Source organism: Zalophus californianus, chromosome 15 (assembly GCF_009762305.2).
Source record: "Zalophus californianus isolate mZalCal1 chromosome 15, mZalCal1.pri.v2, whole genome shotgun sequence".
NCBI lineage: Eukaryota > Metazoa > Chordata > Mammalia > Carnivora > Otariidae > Zalophus > Zalophus californianus.
This window is the reverse complement of record NC_045609.1, coordinates 1,102,333-1,113,465: the sequence shown is the minus strand read 5'-3', so window position 1 is coordinate 1,113,465 and position 11,133 is coordinate 1,102,333. Positions and strand designations below refer to the sequence as shown.

Below are 11,133 nucleotides of genomic sequence, written 5' to 3'. Positions count from 1 at the left end.
ATGGAGCTGGGATTAATATTACCAGGGAGTGGATAAGCCCCTGGCCCTGGGTGCTTCAAGGTGCAGTGGGGTGCTCCATCCCTTGGATCCAGGTGCAGTGGTGGGTTCGCTGGCTGACTGTTTGAAGCCAGCAGACTGAACAATAAATCACTTTGCAACATGGTAGACATGAGTGAACTCTAACTTGTTTCCATATGAAAAGCATGAAGTCTTCTCTGGGCTGGGTGGAGATTTTGCCTTTACTACCATCTTGCAACATTTCATACACTTCAGCTTCCTGTATAAAAATTGCAAGTATCGGGCGCTTGGGTGGCTCAGTTGGTTGCGCGACTGCCTTCGGCTCGGGTCATGACCCTGGAGTTCCAGGATCGAGTCCCGCATCGGGCTCCCTGCTCAGCTTCTCCCTCGGACCCTCCCCCCTCTCATGTGCTCTCTCTCTCTTTCTCTCTCTCTCTCTCATTCTCACTCTCTCAAAATAGGTAAATAAATCTTTAAAAAAAAATTGCAAGTATCCACAAGAGGTCCTGCAGTACAGGCTTCCTGTTAGCTGCTTGTACCGACATAAAGACTTAACTGGAAGAAACGTGCCTGGCACTCCATCGCCATGCATTGGAGGAAGGATAGCTGGATTGTTTATCTGCTTACTAAAGGAAAGCACTCAGGGCTGAATTTAAGGAAAGGGAATCTGAACTATGTCAAGGTTACTGCTTTTAATGAGATCTGCACTCCTTCCCAGAGTCACATCTTGGAGTTAATATTTTCTGAAGATCTTGTCTATTGATTTTTATGTAGGAATAACAAAATCAGGAGGGAGTGAGCACCACTGGGGCATGCAAGTGCAGATATTATCAATTGGTGAGCCTCACTGAAGTGCATTTCTAACCATTTATTTGGATGTGGGGATATACTGAGACTCTTTTTTTTTTTATGGACTTATCTACTTCAACATTCATAGAAATAAATATTCCTTAGACCCAAACTTAATAGATTTATGTTAGACTATCTTAAAGAAGGAAAATATTTGAAAGCTAAAAGGTTTGAGCTTCAGACATATTATTAAAGAGAGCATCTAAAAGTAATGATTTTTTAAACTTCTAAAATGGACCCATATCTAATGACCTGCAAAATGGAGATAATTCCAAAGGACTAGGAGTTTAAAAAATGTCAAAGTAATGATGGTTAAATGAGATGACCTAGTTATTTTAATTAAATTATGCAGTAGTTATAATGTTAAGACTATAAGCTACAAACTGCTATAAAATGATTAGGATTATACAAGGTGAAAAAGAGTAAAATAATACATTGGACCATATGTATTCATCTTGCTCTCTTCAGTCATCACAGACGACTGCCGTGTTCATTATCACATTTGACGGCATTTCCTGAGTCACAGTGAGCTGGTGGGTAATCCATGCCCCATTTTGCACAAAGCTGTGAATCCTCTTCTAAATCTAGACTCCAGGCAGTCAACTGTGTGGTGGACATGGGTTCACCCCATCAGTGTTTTGTGTACTGACTGAGCTTATGGTATAAAATTTAACCTGCAGATTAACTGACGCTACAAAAAAATCTGTATATAAGGAAAATTGATAACAGGATACCTATTCCTCACATTAACATATCTTGAGTACCAACACAGCTTAGAAAAAGGTTTTGGTTTTGATTTTTTTTTTTTCATTTACTTGAAACTATGTTGAGTACCTGGGGGAGAACGTTATTTTCCTTACAAGAATACCTAATTGTAATACAAAGCGTGACACAGAAAAAATGGCCCCTCTCTTCTCTGATTTTGCACTCAGGCACTCCCAGTCATTCCTCATTTCTTGAAACTCTTTTCCTTTTGTATCTTGTATCTTGTAACTACTCATTCTCTATTCACATTCTACATTTCAGGTCCGTCCGCTCCCTTGTTTGCTTTGCATCGGCACATTTTGTTTAATTAAACTTTTTAGTTCAGGGCAATTGTAGATTCACATGCCACTTTAAGAAAACGAAAAGAAACATCTCATGTCCTCTACCCCATTTCTCCCGTAGTACTAATACCTTGCAGTACCGCAGTAACTAGAGCGAGCAGGATACTGTATGGCTACCATCAAGCTAAAGAGTATTTTCATCACTGCAAGTGTTCCTCAGTCTGTCCTCTCACAGCTAAGCCCCCTTGTCTGCCCCACCCAGACCCTCCTTAAACCCTGGCAACCACTAACCTCTTCTCCACTTGTATAATTTGGCTATTTTAAGAATGTTGTATAAAGGGAGTAATGCACTAAATGATCTTTAGTGATCAGCTTTTTCATTTAGTATAATTCTCAGAAAGTTCATCTAGCTTTTGCCATCAGTGGTTCATTTTGTTTACTTTGACTTGCTGAGATGTCGTCCACCGCTGTTAGTTTAGTGTTGAAGGATAGGGTTGATTCCACATTTTGACTATTATTTATAAAACTGCCATAAACATTCATGGACAGGCTTTTGTGTGAACATAAATCTTTACTTCCTGGGGACAAATGCCCAGGAGTATAATTGCTGGGTTGTATGGTAGTTGAAAAAGAAGAATAAAAAGAGAAAATTAGTCTAACAAATTTCAAGACTTACTATAATGCTATATTAATCAAGACTATGTGTTTTAGCACAGGATAAGTCCAAAGAGCAATGGAACCCAGAAATAGACCCATATAAATATGCCCAACTGATTTTTGACAAATGTGCAAAAGCACCTTAATGAAGGAAAGTTAGTCTTTTCAACAAACTATGCTGGAACTACCGGATGTCCACAGGCAAAAAAGTCTCACAATTTGTACAAAATGGATCCCAGGACCCTGAGATCATGACCTGAGCCAAAGGCAGAGCTGAACTGCCTGAGCCACCCAGGTGCCCCTTGCCATTGTTTTTCTCAAACTAAAGCAAGATAGCGAGAGTGTAAAAGAACAGCATGAATTTTACGGAGTGAATAAAGCCCATCAGGGGCAAAGTAGAGGAATGAGTGGTTTGGAGATGTTACTGAAATTCAAGAAGAGTAAGAAGAGTTATTTTAATGGAGGAATCAGCTATTTTACTGATTTTGAAGTCTGGAAATATACTCTTCTGCCTAAATGCTGGTGTGGCAGTTGGTGGAGTAGGAAGCTTTGGAAAACATGACTTACTAGTTTTTATGTGTTGTCAGATTTCTTCATAACATATGACACTTTTTTGATTTTCTACCTGTGTCTGATGTGCCTCCCAGCACATCACAGAGTAAAACAAACAGTGAATGCTGATGGCTAATAAATGAGTTTCAGCATCAAATTTCTTGGGTTCAAATGAGGACTCCTCAATATACTACCTGTGTGATCTATAACAAATTTAATTTTATGCCTGCATCATTGTATTTACAGTATAGTAACAGTAATAGTAATCACTTCATAGGGTTGAGTTCAGAAATAATATAACATTGAAGTTGCTTAGAATTAATGAATTAATGTCAGCTTATAACTTCTTTGATTATGTTAACATTTACTAAAAAAAATCCATTATTCTTTTTAATTTGTACTGCAAAACAAAGACTCATTGAGAGAAAAGACAGTATTTGAATCAAAAAACAAGAATGAAGAGCAAAACAGAAAGATGAACAAAAGCCTCCAACAACATCCCCTATCCTCAGGTGCACGAGCTTCCCCACCACAGAAAACACTATCGAGGGCTGTGGCCCTTCAGGAAGATGGCCATGTTGGGTTCTGAGCTCCATCTGCACACGGATAAAAGCCCTGCTACAGGAAAGGGAAGGGATGCTTTTCCCTCCTTCACCACAAAGAGAATGATAACGTCAGTGTTTGGAAACTCTTAAAACTAAAATAATCATTCAAAATTATATTCAATTAAAGTGAATGAGTATAGATAATAATCTTGGATCTGTCCATCATATTCAAACATAACAAATGAAAACAAACCTTGAGAATATCCCCAGAAGTGTCTGGGCAAGTAGCAATTTATAACAGTCAAGTTGTGTAATTACAAAAGCATCAAAAATGCCTAATGATTTGATGGAAGAGAAGCACTAATAGAAAACTGTTTTGGTGTGAACAGGAACTGTCCATATTTTGCCCACTAATGCACTGAATTAAAAAAAATGGTCCCTGGACCAAGTTTTAAAAGAATTTCATAAATAAAATTCAGATAAATGGGATGAATAAGTGATGGCACCTGGGAGAAAAAAAATTTAAATCAGAGAAAATATTCTTTGAGGAGAATCTAAGAAAGCATACTAGTCAGAGACCAAACCTCAGGCATGGATGCATTCTTTCACAGAGTGAATCATTCTGCGTACTTATTCAAGGACATATCTGAAATAGTCTATTATCCTGATTGAATGGCCTCAGAGCCACTGAGTTTCCAAGCTTATTGGTTTCAATCATTTTCCTTTTCTGTGAAGGTCATTGTAGGAAATTGTCTTAAATATACTGCGTACAAATCTTGCCCCTCACACAAATGTTGAACATCTTTCTATTTTCTATTCTCATCACAGTGTATTGCTCAAACTAAAGTAGGTCAACATATATGAATAAAATATATCAACATATCTTATAGTTTCCTATTTCTGTACAACACTCAGATCCTGGTCTGACAAAGGCACAAAGAACTGAGCTTACGAATATCCTGCACTTGAGCCCTCCAAACCCTGCTCTTCCTCTAGTGTTTGTGGCTCAGGAAATCATACTTAACCATCCTGCCATTGCTTAATCCAGAAACAGGGACAACATTCTTTAAAAGGACAGCTATAAGTGGTGGTTAAAATCTGCAGTCACATAATGTCATTGCCCTTCTCAACACTGTTCAGTGGATCTTCATTTTACTTAGAATAAGGTCCAGATTTCTTACGTAGGCACACGAAGCCCTACAAGAACTGACTCTTGGCTACCTCTCTGACTTCATCTCTGACGACTCTTCATATAATTCTCTAACTGTGCTGCATCCCCACTATTTCTCAAACATACTTCAGAATTTTTCTATTTCCACTTTCCCTTTGAGGAAGTGGATTGCCTCCTTACTCAAATTTTGTTCTTTGAAGAAAGGCCTTCCTTATTCACCCCATCTTAAACAGTACCTCCATAACTTTCTCTACTTATTTTGAATCATTCAAATTCTAGCTGGAAGCATTCAGAAGCCAGTGTGGGAACTTCCATGTTCTTACTTTGCAAGGAAGCTCATAAAAGTGCTTATTAACGTAAAGTGTGCTGTTAAATGTTCAGCAACCAGCTTTCTGCAACAAGAAAACACAACTCTAGTAACATTTGCTGATTTCTGAGGAGTAAATGACTCCTGATTTCAAGCTACCAACATTATGCCACTGAATCTCATGTTGGGAAGAGATGATAGTAACTGGTGGAGATATAGTGAGTTAGCTCCAGTGTGAAAGACAACAATGACATCAGTGCAGCTTGACTGTTGGCTCACAGCTTACGGCTTACAACTTCTGTAGAGTCTACAATGTTCTTTGTGGGAGAAAGAGCTAAACTACTGTCTCATGAAACCCCTGAAATGTTGATGTCTTTGCTACTGCGAAACAGTCTAGCCTGTCTTGATTTGTACAAATATGTTTGAGGGGTGGGGGTTGGGACATCAATCTGGCTTTAAGAGTTCTGGTTCTCAGGCAAATGTCATCATTACAGAGTTCACAGGCCTTGTGATAAAAAGACACAGATGGCTCAGGAGAAGAATTTCTGCATATGGTACAGAAACCAGTGGTAGCTCTCCTGAAAATCTTCAAATAAGATAATGCATAACATAACAAAAATGATGATTGTTATTACTTTAATAATTTAATAATTATTACTACTTTGTTCCAGAAACTGTTCTAAGCACTTTATCTTTGGGCATATTTCATTTTATTCACCAATAAACTATAGAGGAATATACTGTCATCTCCAATGTATAGTTATTCAACTATATTAAGATTGAGGGTGATTAAGAATTTTTCCCATGCAGCTAGTAAGGGGTTATGGAATCTTCTTTTTAAAAAGGTCTTTCTTTTCTCCATAGAAAATAGGAAACAAAACATATACAGCTTCCTTCTTTGATCAAGGAAAGATAAAATAAAATCAGAACTATGAATATCCCTTTAAGCAATGATTCAGTATTAGTTAATGAATATATAAAACCAGTCACTTAGACTTAAAACACATTGTTGTTCAGACTATATTTTATACAGCACTTCTCACTGCTAATAAGAGAAGTTAATGATACTGAATATTTATGACTCAAGTTGTTAAACTATGAACCTACCTTCTAACCTATAGAATCACCTATATGTTGCCATTTTTCTAATATCATCTATTGAGGCAACACATGCAAATATAAAAATTAGCAAAACATTTATTTGTATATCGTTTGTCCTAAGCACCCATTGATTCCTGTGGGTCCAAGACTAATGGTATGTGCTAGCAAATTCTCATACTCTGAACTCCCTTATGGCCAATGAGAGAACCAGCCAAAGTCGAGAAACAAGTCATAAGAGCTTATGGACCCCACTTTCTCCAGGTGAAGCAAATTTGCTAAAAGTATAGGGATTTAGGAGGTTCTTTGGCTTCATCAATAATATACTGAAACCAACCTGTCTTAAAACTTCCCTACTTGGTGTTGACTCTTGTGATATGGAAGCATGTATTTGTTTCATGATGATAAAATTAAGAAAACAATGAAATAAAATCTTTCTTCACTAAACTCCAACTATCAATCATATGAAATAACTCTGGCATGTAGTATACAGAGCTCACCCAAAAGCTTAGCAGTTTTTGCTGCACAAGTAATGATGTCATAACAGAATTGATTCCAGAATATGGGAAAGAAAGGCCAAGGTCAGACGACATTTTCCTGTCAGGACTTCAACTCCAGTGCCAACAGGAAAGCTCCAAAGTCTCCAATTCCAAATGTATCATTTGGCAGAAATTTCTTTGTAATTTCTGTAAGCTGTTTTTACACATGATTTAATATTTCAGCATCTGCTTTATAGTTACCGAAGGGCAAATATCAGGGCAAACACTTGAGAATTAGCCACAATTATAATTGAATTCAGTGAAGAATCCAAGGGAAGGAAAAATAATAGCAATTTGCCCTTCTCTGGCTTTTTGCTTTGAATTAAACTATTATTTGACAAAACGAAGATGAACAAAAAGGGGGTTTAAAACAAAGAGTAGACAAGATTGTCACTTAATACTTAGATAAAGTATTTCAGAAAATTAAACAGTTAAAAAGCATTCAACAGTGCTCACTTTGGCAGCACATTTACTAAAATTGGAACAATACAGGGAAGATTAGCATCTTATGCAAGGATGACATGCAAATTCATGAAGCATTCCATATTTTTTTAATGCACATGGAACTTTTTCCAGAATAGATGACATACTGGGTCACAAATCAGGTCTCAACCGGTACAAAAAGACTGAGATAATACCACACACATACTTTCAGGCCACAATATTTTAAAACTTGAAGTCAACCACAAGAAATAAATTGGAAGGACCACAGATACATGGAGGTTAAAGAGCATCCTACTAAAGAATGAACGGGTCAACCAGGAAACTAAAGAATTTAAAAAAATACATGGAAACAAATGAAAATGAAAACACAATAGTTCAAAACCTTTGTGATTAGCAAAGGTGGTCTGAAGAGGGAAGTATATAGCAATACAGGCCTTCCTCAAAAAACAAGAAAAGTCTTAAATACATAATCTAACTTTACACCAAAAGGAGCTGGAGAAAGAACAGGAAATAAAGCCTAAATCCAGCAGAAGAGAAAATAATAAAGATTAGAGCAGAAATCAAGGATATAGAAATAAAATAAATAGTAGAACAAATCAACGAAACTAACAGCTGAAATTAAATTCTTGAAAGAATTAATAAGCTTGATAAACCCCTAACCAGACTTATCAAAAAGAAAAGAGAGAGAACCCTCCAAAATAAAATCATAAATGAAAGAGGAGAGATCACAACCAATAGCAAAAAATTACAAACAATTTTAAGAAAATATTATGAGCAATTATATGCCAACAAATTGGGCAATCTGGAAGAAATGGATACATTCCTAGAAACATATAAACTACCAAAACTGGAGCAGGAAGAAATACAAAACCTGATCAAATTTATAACCAGCAAAGAAACTGAATCAGTAATCAAAAATCTCCCAACAAACAACAATCCAGGGCTGGATGACCACCCAGCGGAATTCTACCAAACATTTAAAGAAGAATTAATACCTATTCTGTTGAAACTGGTTCAAAAAATAGAAATGGAAGGAAAACTTCTAAACTCTTTCTAGGAAGCCAGCATTACCTTGATCCCCAAACCAAAGACCTCACTAAAAAGTATTACAGACCCTGTAATATCCCTGATGAACATGGATGGAAAAATTCTCACCAAGATACTAGCTAATAGGATCCAACAGTGCATTAAAAGGAGTATTCACCACAACCAAGTGGGACTTATTCCTGGGCTGCAAGTGTGGTTCAACATCCACAGATCAATCAATGCGATACACCACATTAATAAAACAAAGGACAAGAACCATATGATTCTCTCAATAGATGCAGAAAAAGCATTTGACAAAATACAGCCTCCTTTCTTGATAAAAACTATGTGCTGTGTAGGAATAGAGGGAATATACCTCAATATCATAAAAACCATATACAAAAACCCACTGTGATTATCATCCTCAAGCGGGGAAAATTGAGAGCTTTTCCCCTAAGGTCAGGAACATGACAGGGATGTCCACTATCACCGCTGTTGCTCAACATTGTACTGGAAGTCCTAGCCTCAGCAATCAGACAAGAAAAAGAAATAAAAGACATCTAAATAGACAAAGACGAAGTCAAGCTTTCATCCTTGCAGACAACACGATACTCTATGTAGAAAACTCAAAAGACTCCACCTGAAAATCGCTAGAACTCATACAGCAATTCAGCGAAGTCACAGGATATAAAATCAATGCACAGAAGTCAGCTGCATTTCTATACACTAACAATGAGGCAGAAGAAAGAAAAATCAAGAAATTGATCCTATTTACAACTGCACCAAAAACCGTAAGATACCTAGGAATAAACCTAACCAATGAGGTAAAGGATCTGTACTCTGAAAACTATAGAACACTTATGAAAGAAATTGAGGAAGACACAAAGAAATGGAAAAATGTTCCATGCTCATGGATTGGAAGAATAAATATTGTTAAAATGTCTATGCTACCCAAAGCAATCTATACATTCAATGCAATCCCTATCAAAATACCATGAACATTTTTTACAGAGCTGAAACAAACAATCCTAAAATTTGTATGGAACCAGAAAAGACCCCGGATAGCCAAAGGAATGTTGAAAAAGAAAACCAAACCTGGGGACATCACAATTCCAGACTTCAAGCTGTATTACAAAGCTGTAATCATCCAGACAGTATGGTACTGGCACAAAAACAGACACATAGATCAATGGAATAAGAACAGACAATTCAGAAATGGACCCTCAACTCTACAGTCAACTCATCTTCAACAAAGCAGGAAAGAACATCCAATAGAAAAAAGTCTGTTCAACAAATGGTGTTGGGAAAATTGGACGGCCACATGCACAAGAATGAAACTGGGCCATGTTCTTACACCACACACAAAAATAGACTCCAAATGGTTGAAAGACTTACTAAATGTGTGACAAGAATCCATCAAAATCCTAGAGGAGAACACAGGCAGCAACCTCTTTGACCTCAGCTGCAGCAACTTCTTCCTAGACAAATCTCCAAACGCAAGGGAAACAAAGGCAAAAATGAACTATTGGGACTTCATCAAGATACAAAGCTTCTGCAAAGCAAAGGAAATAGTCAACAAAACTAAAAGGCAACCAACCTACAGAATCGGAGAAGATGTTTGCAAATGTCTTATCAGATAAAGGGTTAGTATCCAAAATCTATAAAGAACTTATCAAACTCAACATCCAAAAAACAAATAATCCAGTCAGGAAATGGGCAGAAGACATGAATAGACACTTCCCCAAAGAAGACATCCAAATGGCCAACAGACACATGAAAAAATGCTCCACATTACAGAGCATCAGAGAAATACAAATCAAAAGCACAACAAAATATGACCTCACACCAGTCAGAATGGCTAAATTTAACAAGTCAGGAAATGACAGATGTTGGCGAGGATACAGAGCAAGGGGAACCCTCTTACACCATTGCTGGGAATGCCAGCTGGAACAGTTACTCTGGAAAACAGTCTGGAAAAAAAAAAAAAAAGTCTGAGATTCCTCAAAAAGTTAAAAATAGAGCTACCCAATGACCCAGCAATGGCACTGCGAGGGAATTTTTTACCCCAAAGATACAAACACAGTGATTCGAAGGGGCACATGCACCCCAATATTTATAGCAGCAATGTCCACAATAGCCAAACTATGGAAAGAGCCCAAATGTCCAACAACAGATGAATCAATAAAGAAGAAGTAATATATGTACAATGGAATATTACTCAGCCATCAAAAAGTATATAATCTGCCATTTGTAAGGATAAGGATGGTACTAGAAGATATTTTGCACGGCATAAAGACAAACGGTATATGATTTTACTCATATGTGGAATGTAAGAAACAGAAGAGATGAACATAGGGGAAGGGAAGGAAAAATAAAATAAGATGAAAAAAGAAAAAAAAAAGATGAAAAAAGAGAGGGATGCAAACCATAAGAGATGCTGAACTCTGGACACAAACTGCGGGTGGCTGGAGGGAGGTTGGTGGGGGGATGGGGTAACTGGGTGATGGGCATAAAGAAGATCACTTGATGTAATGAGCCCTGGGTGTTATATGCATCTGATGAATCACTAAATTCTTTTTTTTAAGATTTTATTTATTTATCTGAGAGAGAGAGAGAGAGAGAGAGAAACAGCATGAGAGGGGAGATGGTTAGAAGGAGAAGCAGGCTCCCCACTGAGCCGGGAGCCCAGTGTGGGACTCGATCCCAGGACTCTGGGATCATGACCTAAGCCGAAGCAGTCGCTTAACCAACTGAGCCCCCCGGCACCCGAATCACTAAATTCTACCCCTGAAACTAATAATACAGTATATGTTAACTACATTGAATTTAAATAGAGAATTTTTAAAAAGCATTCATCACCGTGTATGACACAAATAAATAA

At 37.3% G+C, this 11,133-nt stretch overlaps 1 non-coding gene across 1 annotated transcript; it reads left to right on the top strand.

Annotated features, from left to right (window-relative positions):
* Positions 1-7,230: 7,230 nt before the first annotated feature.
* LOC113923962 lies at positions 7,231-7,333 on the top strand. The gene has a single exon (XR_003520471.1). It is a non-coding gene; the product is annotated as a U6 spliceosomal RNA (small nuclear RNA).
* Positions 7,334-11,133: the final 3,800 nt, after the last annotated feature.